Raw genomic sequence first — 11,221 nt, 5'->3', positions numbered from 1 at the left:
GCTTGGAAGGTTTCGAGTATAGTTTGAGCCTCACTGATTCATACGGTAGCTACAGTAACCTTGGCAGTGAATGAATCGTTGATATGCAGAAAGTTACAATGGCTATGTAACGACTAGTTTCTTGGAGAAGCTATATGCTTAGTTCTCACATACACACAGGTTCTCTATCCACCAAAGTGCTAAGGAGAAGATTAAGGCAATTAGCATAAGGTTTAGGTCTTGATTAGTGCTAGTTTAGGCCTATTAGCGCATTGCTTTAGGTTTTAGCCTAGAGTTAGGTGAGGTTTGCACACCTCCTTTCTATTGGTGCTTGCGTGCACCAAGAGTTGTAAATCCGGAGCTTGTAAGTTTTGCAAGACCCTCCAACCGCGTTTGTGGAGTGGCCGCCGGTGCTTGTGAGAGGGAGGAGAGGCCCTCGGCGTTTTGCTAAAGCTCTACCAAGTGAAGAGCAGCAAGGAGCATCCGGGAGAGGCTAGGTAGAGACCCACTTGTGCGTGGAGAAGGCCCGTCGGCTATCCTAGGAATTACTTGACTGGGGAGTTTACCCTTGCGCAGGCATTCCCTTTAATAGGGGCTCCAACAACGAGGACTAGTGGAAAGCTTTGCTTTCTGATACCTCGATAAAAATTGTCGTGTGGCCATGCTAGGAGTTTGTCTTCTCTACCTCATTTACCTTCCGCATTTCTTATTGCACTTACAATTCCTCATTTACCTTTCCTAGAATTGCCATGTGTAGTTTATAGGATTGGAACCTCGGGTGCAAAAGTTTTTTGCGGTAGAGATAGGAACACATAGAAAAACTTAGTGCATATCTAGATAGAAATTGATATAGGTTTTTATATGTGCTTGGAGCCTTAGTTTTTAGAACACCCAATTCAACCCCCCTCTTAGGGTGTCACAGTCCCTTCACTTATGAGGCAACCTGAGAATAGAAATAAACCTAGGGCAGACTATAATTAGTTATTCCTCTTTAATGAAGCCATTAGTGCTCTTGGCCTAGTTGAATTGACTTTGCATGGCAAACAGTTTACTTGGAGTAACAAGCAGTTCATGCCACTTCTTGAATCCTTTGATTGGTTCTTTACATCCAATACATGGACTTTGCATTATCCTAATACTTCAGTGCGTACTCTCATCATGGATACCTCTAATCATTCTCCTTGTATAGTGGACATCCAGACATCTATTCCAAGGGTGCACATCTTTCGGTTTGAAAATTATTGGATGGAGCACGAGCATTTTACTCAGGTTGTTCAATATAGATGTTCCTTGCCTGTTGCACACAGTGACGTAGCTATGGCCATCATTGCCAAATTCAATAGCCTGAGGAGGGTGCTTAAGGCATGGCAAAGCCAATTGTCTAGCCTCAAGGCCTCCACTGAAAATATCAACCTTATCATTTCCTTTTTGGAGCTCATTGGTGAATTTAGAGACTTGTCTCTGGAAGAATGGAATTTTAGAAACCTTTTGGATGAAAAGCTCATAGCCTTACTAAAGCAGCAAACCACTTACTAGAAGCAAAGAGGAACAATCAAGTGGGTGAAGTTTGGGGATGAAGGATCACAATTTTTCATGCCAATGTCACAATTAGATCCAGAAATAATTTGATCACCTCTCTTATGGATATGAATGATCAAGTTATTTCAGATCATGAAGGAAAAGCCACCTTGCTATGGGAAGCTTATAAAGACAGGTTGGCCAAAAGTGAGTTCCAGCAAATGCAAGCGGATTTAGATAATTTGTTCCAGGCTGCTACTAATCTGTAGTGTTTAGAAGATCACTTTACAAAGGAGGAAATATATAAGGTGGTTAAGAGTTTGCCTAGTGATAAGTCACCAGGCCCAGATGTTTTTATCACAGATTTCATCAAGAAATGTTGGCCCATCATCTCCAATGGTTTTTATGCTTTGTGTGAAGCCTTTCAGCAAGGAGATATTTGTCTTCAGAGTATCAATGGATCCTTTATTACCTTGTTTCCTAAAAAGGAAGGAGCCTCAACAGTGTCAGATTTTAGGCCAATCTATTTGTTGAACATATCCATTAAAATCATTACCAAATTATTGGCAAATAGGTTACAGAGGGTGATCACAAGTCTCATTCATGAAAACAAAATCTAGGAACATTCAGGATTGTTTGGCATGGTGCTTTGAATACCTTCATATCTATCATCAGTCAAAGAAGGAAATCATCATCCTCAAATTGGATTATGAAAAGGCATTTGATAAGGTGGTACATCAAGCTATGCTGCAGATAATGAGACATAAGTGGTTTGGTGAAATGTGGTTGAAATAGATGCAATCAATTTTCTCTTTTGGGACTTCTGCTATTCTTCTCAATTGGGTACCTGGAAAAACCTTTCACTGCAGACGTGGTGTAAGGCAAGGAGATCCTTTGTCTCCTATTCTCTTTGTTTTAGCTACTAATCTTCTTCAGTCAATGGTCAATACTGCAAGACAACAAGGGCTTCTTTCCCTGCATATCGCTCTGACTTCCACACAAGATTTCCCAATCCTCCAGTATGCAGATGATACTCTTATCATCATGGAAGGATGCAATTAGCAGCTTGTGGTTCTAATAGACATATTGCACAATTTTGCAGAGTCTACTGGACTTCGGGTAAATTTTTCCAAGTCAATGATGGTCCCAATTAACATAATTGATGAGAGATTACAAGTGCTTGCCTCAACCATTGGATGCTCCACAGGTTCTTTACCTTTCACTTATTTGGGCTTGCCCTTGGGTCTCACAAAGCCCAAAGTAGAAGAGTTCCAGCCCCTTGTTTCTAGATATGAACGAAGGCTTGTCAGTACATCCCAATTTCTTTCAGAGGCTGGCAGGTTGGCACTTACTAATTCAGTGTTCACTGCTTTCCCAACTTTCTTTATGTGCACCTTTTCCCTTCATGGGCAAGTAATCAAGAAAGTTGATAAGTTCAGGAAACATTGTTTATGGAGAGTTGCCGATTTGAATGCGAAGAAACCTCAAAAAGCTACTTGGCCTCTTGTGTCAAAACCCAAGTCTAAAGGACTCAGAATGATGCATTGTTGATGAAAAATATGCATAAGTTTTTCAATAGAGCTAATATTCCTTGGGTAAAGCTGGTTTGGGAAAAGTACTACTCTAATGGTAAGGTCCCAGGATAGGTGAAAAAGGATTGTTTCTGGTGGAGGAATGTTCTTAAACTTCTTGATTCATTTAAAGGTTTGGCCTCAGTTATAGTTCAGGATGGCAAGTCTTGCCTTCTATGGCATGACCTTTGGGAGGGTGTTGATGCTTGTTATTTACACACTTTTACCCCTGTTTATCTTCAATATTGGCATACAAATGATATTATAACTATTGATTATACTCAATAATACGGCCATTTTCGTATATGCATTGTATTGTGGAGGAAATTTTATTTTCACAGGAAATTGGACTTAATTGGAGCATATTTGGATCAGTCTCAGGACAAGCAATAACCCAGAGAAAGATGAAGGCCGGAGGCCCCAAAAAGGGCCTAGGCCGATCAGCCTATGGAGCCACATTCATGCTCATCTTTGTTGAGGACTTCTCCAAGAATACTTAGGGGCTAAGTTTCACAAGATATGACAAGTTCACTTCAGGATCAAAGATTGAAGAAAATAGTACTTTGGAAAGATATCAAGATCCATACTAATCCTGAGGCTATCAACATGCCAAACCCACATGCAAGTAAAAATAAGTTTCCAAAACATCAGAGAAGACTGGGCAACGAAGTTGGACGTGAGGGGGTAGAAGGAAGGGCCAGGCTGATCGGCCTTGGCCTTTCCCTCACCCAATTGATTTACCTTTTGGATGACAGCCTCTCCAGACTATAAATACCCTGATATTTCATCGAGCACGGTTATTGGATTGAACATTCAAAGTAGAAGGAGTGGAGGAACTTGAGGGACAACCATTTACAAAGAGCTGAGGGCCATGCAGTTGTCCGGAGGCTAGCTTTGGCTAGGCTATGGCCGACATGATCACCCTGCGAAGAAGATCCACGTTGGAGTTCTGGAGCTAGGATTCACAAGTAGTGGGTGTGGCCTCGGTGGAGATCTTGTGATGAACAATCATTCATGGTGAAGTAATAGATTGGTTCTGATTCAATAGTGATCTATATGTCTCCTTTTATGAGTTCTCCTGTTATGAGTTGGCTTATTCCGATATATTTACGTAGTAAATTGCATAGGGTGTTCTTGTAGTCATGGTGACTAGAATTGCATGCCTGATCTATCATAACAGCTAGACATGTGCTTTATGTTCATGCCCTTAGACTACTTGCGCTGTTAGGCAGGATCGTGATAGGATCTGATGTTGTGTAAGGTGGGGGTTTTCGGGAGTCAGACTAGAGGTGGTAGTTTAAAGATTCTTTGAATGAGAACTATGTGTAGATATCATTGTGGAAACCAATCTTTTGAAGAAAATCATCTCGAAATCGTGGTTGGCAACAAGTCTTCGTTCAGTACTCTTGAGCCTCTCCTCTTCCTCCTTGCTCTTTTTTGTAAAGCCGAATATCAACTTCTTTTCAACGTGAGAGCGAGTTGCTCTCCTTGAAGTTGGTGGCGCGGCTTCAGGAATTCCACGCGGTTCACCAAACTGCATGGAAGAGCTTCTAGTGTTCATCCCACCGAGCAGCATGCGGTCGTTGCATGGTGCCTCCATGTTGACATCACCGCCTCTTGGCAACTCGAAGAACGAGTACCACTGCAAAAGGCCTTTTGATGCTCTTCTAAGTTGCAAACTTCAAAGAAAACACTTCGCTTGGGTTTCTTGCCGACGAGAAATTGCACAAGGGCAAGGAATAGCAAGAGGCGCATGCTGAAATTTTTATTTATTGGAATTTTTGTGTGTGGATGGAGTTTTGAATTTTTCAGAGGCTAACCAGAGGTGTTCTTGGTGCTCTTGGTGGAAAATATGATGAAAAAGGAGCTAAATGACTTAAAAAGGGCACCACAAGGGGGCTTAAAAAGACCCTAGGTTGATCAGCCTAAAGCACTCCAGGCCGATTGGCCTGGCGTGTTTTTGCCTCCTCTGGTCCCCATCTTTCTTCATATGGACACTTGATCATTATTACACCGAAAATTCAGGTCTTCACATGAAGGGTACCGCCAAAACAATCTCCTCCACTCCTTTGTGTTGTCACTTTGCTCAAAATCATGCACCTATATGTCATAGGCTTGTTGTTTTCTTAATTTCACTCAGTGTTTTGTCTTTTGACCTGCGACAAACAAGCATGGCAGTCTACTCTTTGTTTTTTTGCATGTGTGGTAGGTGAGAGTGCCTCCATAATGATTCTCGTGATCACAGATCAAGCCATTAGTGTTATTGAAGCTCATAAACCCTCTAGATCATGTTTAGATGCTTAATCCTTCTCTAATTTCAAAAATTAAAAATTAATTCAGATCTAGCAATGAGTTCAAATATATTTTAGAGGAATTTCGAAGCATCAACAACAAATGTAAGTCGAAAAGATTTCCGACCACATTAATTTTGATTGCACCAGTATAGTCCATTCTCATGAATTGGGATGGAGTAATTTCGATTTCAACTGCGTGGTAGTGGGTTTAGGTTCTAATTTTAGCCAAAAGTGAGAGAGGAATTTTGAATTAAATAAATTAAAGATGGTTGAGAAAAATTCTAATTCTAGAAAAACCGATGAGATTTTCAAGTTTAAGTAAACCAAAATCCTAAGGTCATGCGAGTCCTAACATGCGTCAAAATTTACAAAGTAAGAACAACGTGGGCTCTACTCATGTGTTTATTATGAAAAAAAGTCAGGCTAGTCATCATGGTCAAGATGAAAAGTTTGATAGGATGTGTATTAATGGTTATGGTTTTCCAACAAAAATCAAATAAAAACTTAAAGGATGGATCATCTCATTGGTTTATGAAAAAGAGAGGAATAGAAAATGACTGAGCGAATAAAACTCCAAAAAATTATCTTCACTGAAGGTTCCACTTATTAAATGTTTACCAAGTATGACGTACCAAAATCTGCGACTCACTGAAAATCCAAATATCTTTATGGTTGTCCTCCCAGTAGCTTATTCTTGACTCGATGATCGCGTTGCCTCCTGCAAAGCACTTCGTTTATAGTCTATAGCTAGACTCTTCAATTCTTCACTTCGGACTAGTGCTCGATGTTGGCATTGCAGTTTTTGGCACCCAATTCTTCACCTTCTTTGGCTTTGATGTAGGCACAGGCTTGGCTATCTTTTTTATCTTCACAGGCTGGCATTCTTCCTTCTTCTGGATGATAGCAACTTGCGCTGGCTTCTTTTCTTCTACCTTCATGTTCTTCTCCTCCTGCTTGACGCAAAGGTGTGGTGGTATATACTTGATAGAAATCATGTTGCATACCTCAAAGCGTGGGAGAAACTTGAACACGCTCATAGTGCCATTAAGAATGAACTTGATCTCATCCTTCCAAACGTCTATGTTTGTTCTTGCGGTCTTCAAGAACAGCCTTCCCAGGATGAGTGGAGATTTAGCTCCTTCTCCCATCTCAAGTATCACAAAGTCAACAGGGACAAAGTGATTCCCAATCTTCACAGGTACATCTTCAACAATGCCTTCAGGGTAGTGAATGGTGTTGTCCACCAACTCCAAGCAAATAGTTGTTGGTTCCGACTTTGGTAGGCGTAGCTTCTTGAACATAGCTTTAGCATGACACTCATACTGGTGCTAAGATCAAAAAATGCTCTTTAGAACATCAGTGCTCCAATTGAACATGGGATGGTTGGACATCCTGGGTCTCTTTTCTTCTCTGGAGCTTGATTAGCGATCGCAGCACCGCAATCTTCTATCATCTTGATGTGGTCTATAGTGAACTGCGGGATCTCTCACTTGTTCGTTAGTATATCCTCGGAGTAGCGAGAGTAGGTTGGAACTTGTAGAGCATCCAGCGGTGGCATATTGATGTTCAACCTGCACACAACTTCAACAAATTTTTCAAACTGTTCATCCATTTTACTTTGACGATGGCGTGGCTTTCCTAGCAGAATCTTGGTGTCATCTTGATCAACCATCTCAAACTCTGGCTCTTCTGTTTTAATCTCCGTGGCTGGGTTAGGTTTCCTCTCCTTTGAAGTCATCTCTGCTTCAAAAGCTTGTTTAGGCTTTCTAGCTCCTGCCGAACGTTCAGGATCTTCTGTCTCTTTGCCTGAGCGAGTTTGAATAGCTCTAGTTTACTCTGGATTCCTCAGTTGTCCTGGCAATTTTCCTTCATTTCTTGTAAAATGCCCAGCTAATTGGTAACTTTAATCTCTAGCACTTTCATCATGTTCATTACTTGGTGGTTTGAACATTCGACCTCTGTCACCTTGTTATCAATATTTTCCAGAACTTTGTCCATAGCCTTGAACTTAGTGACAGTATCTTTGTTAATCTTCCCTTGCTCCTCCATGAACTCCTTCAGTTGAATGCGTAGAGGCACCATGTTCTAGATAGATGAGTTTGCATTGAATTGAGGTCCATTCTGTCCATGTCGAAAATTAGATGGTGGAAACCATTCTCCCTTCTTCATATAGTCTAGCAACTTTGCTTCCTCTGGATAGTTCATCCCGACATGATCGTAGTCACCACACTTTTCACATGTTGATCTTGCTTCTGCTGCCTTCAGGTCTATAGCATAAGCTTATTTTATCTCCATCTTCTCCAGTCTCCTCATTAGTGAATCGATCTTCCCTTCGAGTAATTGATTATTCCCTACTTGCACCACACCTTGAGAATTTTCAACTAATTGAACTGGGAACAGGTGCCCAGATGATGCCCATGCATCGTTGTCTGCAACCTTCTTGAATAACTTGAAATCTTGAGTTGGAGTGAGGTCGATGATCGATCCTCCAGCCGATGCGTCGATGATTACCCTTGATGTTGGTGTCAGCTCTTGATAGAACTTCTGGACTAGATCCTCCCTCGGGAATTTGTGATGTGGAACTGCATAAACATAATAATTGAAACGCTCATAGGCTTCAGCAATGTTCTTAGTAGAATACTGAGCAAAGATAGCTACCCTGCTTCTCAGATTCTAAGTCTTGGCTAGTGAATAATGTTCTGCTATGAAGGCCTTCATCAACTCATCCCAATTCTGAATTGTTGTGAGTGGTAGAGAATAAAACCATTGAAGCGCTCTTCCAAGTAGAGACTAGTGAAACAACCTTACTCTTAGTTGATCGTTGTTAACTCCATCCATATCGAAGGTGTTGCATAGCTGCGTAAATGCTTGTTGATGAAGATTAGCATCCTTCTTGCTAGTGAAAGGTGAACTCTGCACCATCCTAAGTCTTGAAGTATCGATAGTTAATTGTCACTCGATGTCATCCAACTCATGGATAGGTAAATCTGTGATGTTTGGGATGTGCAGCTCCCCGATAGTGCGCTCTAGCTCAGGTTGATCAACCATTGCAGGTGCTTCTGGTACTTCTGGTGCAACTGGCACAACTAGCACCGCTCTTGGACTTGCTGGTGGTGTCGACTTTGAAGAAGATGATGACAATGATGATGTTTCTGACACTTCCAATTCTTCCTTAACAGCTAAAGCTTCTGCAATCTCCAGCTTTCTTGCCTTTGCTAGTCGTAAAGTTTTTCTGGATTATCCACAATTTTTTTTGTTTGTTGGAGAGGTAGTTGTCCATCTCCTGTTAGTGTTAGTGAAAGCAAACACATATATACAAGAACAAGATCTGAAATTTTGATTGAGATTGCACAAAAACAAAATGATTAAAAAGAAAAGACTGAAAAAATCATGAACAAAAAATTATATCTACATATGTATAGTTAAACTAGAACTTGACTATTACTTCCCCGGCAACGGCGCTAGAAAAGCTTGTTGATAGCTGTTAGCATGCCAATTGTGAACTATAAGCATACGGATTAGTTGTAGCTCTTCCCTTAGAGTATTGCCCCAATGTTTATCAATCCGTGAAACTTATAGCACAAGATCTATTTCAACTAGTATTGTTAGTATTAACTTGGTGTTGACGAGTGATTCAGATCCAATCTACTATGCATGTACAGATAGATAATAGATAGAGCAAAGGTAATCAATCTAGAGCAACCTAGACTATGCATATGTTGTAATTCTGAGCATGGATAGCAAAGCAACACAGATATGATCCTAGTAAAAAAATATTTTAAATCTACACCTCCGGTGTGGATTCCAAAACCCCCACCTTACACAAGAAAGATCCTATCATGATAACCTCTATCAGCACAAGCAGGTTTAGGGCATGATCAAAAGAACATGTTATACTCATTGGTAGATCAAGCATGCAAATCCAGTCACCACGACTACAAGAACACCCTAAGCAATCTATCATCGAATCATAGATTGAAATGCAAGCGAACCGGATAAAGCATAAAACCATCAAAGGAGATATTTAGATCACTAAGAATATGAACACATCTATTACTTCACCATGAATGATTGTACATCATAAGATCACCACCGGGATCCTGTCTTGATCTTGATGACTCATAGCTCCAAAATTCTAGTGTGATCTTCTTCTCAGGGTGATCACGCCGGCAGAGGTTCAGCTATGCTAACCCCAAACAACTGCACAACCCTCAGCTCTCCCATGAGGTGTCCCTCAAACTTCTTCTACATTCTCTACTGCTTCATGTCGAGTTCATCATCTTGGATATGGGGCTCAGTGGATTTTTGGGGTATTTATAGTCCAGAGAGCGCGGCAAAAATTGGAAGGCGAGGGGGAAAAGGAAACCCCAAGGCCGATCAGCCTGGGAGGGTCTAGGCCAATCAGCCTAGGCCTTCCTTTTGCCCTGCCATGTTTTACTTCATCCCCAAGTCTTATTAGATGCTCAAGAGTCTTATTTGCACTTGCATGTGGGCCTAGCATGTCGATATCTTCGGGATGAGATTGATCTTCAATAACTTTCCAAATCTCCGCTTGATGTTGTTTGATTCCTCTATGATCTCAAAGTGATTCTTGCCTTATCTTCACAAACTTAGTCCTTAAGTTATCTCGGAGGATTGCTTGCCAAAGTTAGGTATCAGGGGAGGGCTAGAGGACCCTAGGCCGATTGGTGTGGGCTCCTTTGGGCCGATCGGCCTAAGCCCTTCGTGGGCTTGTTGGCCTTCGTCTTCGACTAGTTTTTTGGTTGTTCAGTGCTTTATCCAAAAATATACTTTTAAGTCCAATTTCTTGCAAAATAGAATATCCTCCAAAATATGTTGCACATGTGAAAATAACCGGTTTATTATGTGTGACCAATAGTTGAGCTATTAAATTCATGTCATTATTAAAGATAAACAAGGGTAAAACTGTGTCAATAACGAGTGTCAACAAAGCACCATGACACAATCAATCTTTAGTGGGATGCTCAAGAGCTTCTAATTGAGTGATGCAACCAAGAAACAAAACTGCTCAGATCATAAACACAAAGCGCAGGAGCCTCCTCTAATCCTGGCACCTAGGCTAAAGCAAGAATTATGGAGAAGACGTATCATTACCACCATGCTACTTCCTGGTGAATCAATGGTGATGACCTTGAAGCCAAAGGATGCACGACATAATGCCCCAAAGATCACAAGATTAAGATCATCAACATCTCCAGATCATTTTACAAAAAGCTACTGGTGCCATTAAGATTTTGCGTGACCTCAGAAATAGATAACAGAATATTTTTAGATATTAAGAAGTTCCATGAAGTCTACATTCCAACAAATCAAGAAACAAGGCAATCAGAGATTCCTACAAGCGGTTATAGCCAAATCATCGAACGTCGCGCGTTCTGAAATTAGTTCTGGATAGCACGCAGTGCTGGAATAAAATAGGCATAACTCTCTCATTTGAACTCCATTTTAGATGAATGACCACTCGTTGGAAAGATAATTTCATAGAATGTTCAATAGAGCTATATTTCGGTATATGTTCTGTTCTGTATGTAGGGAAAAATCCACGAGGAAGAGGTAGAAGCAAGGCGATGACAACAATGAAGAGGAGTTTGGGCAATGCTTTCATCAAGCGTACATGATCAAATTCAGAAGTTTAGAATATAAACAAAACCTCTAGAATATTGGCAAATGAAGACACAAGAAGACAACATTCAACGCAAGGAGATGTTAGAAGCAAATCATGATGGATTACAAAAGATGACATCAATCTACATGGATAGTTTGGTTCTTGCCAAGTACTACTCACCAGGGAAGACGCAGATTCTTCGCAATCAGATATCAAGCTTCACCAGTACACTA

This window comes from Setaria viridis, chromosome 3 (genome assembly GCF_005286985.2).
Source record: "Setaria viridis chromosome 3, Setaria_viridis_v4.0, whole genome shotgun sequence".
Taxonomy (NCBI): Eukaryota; Viridiplantae; Streptophyta; class Magnoliopsida; order Poales; family Poaceae; genus Setaria; species Setaria viridis.
This window is presented reverse-complemented; position numbering follows the sequence as displayed.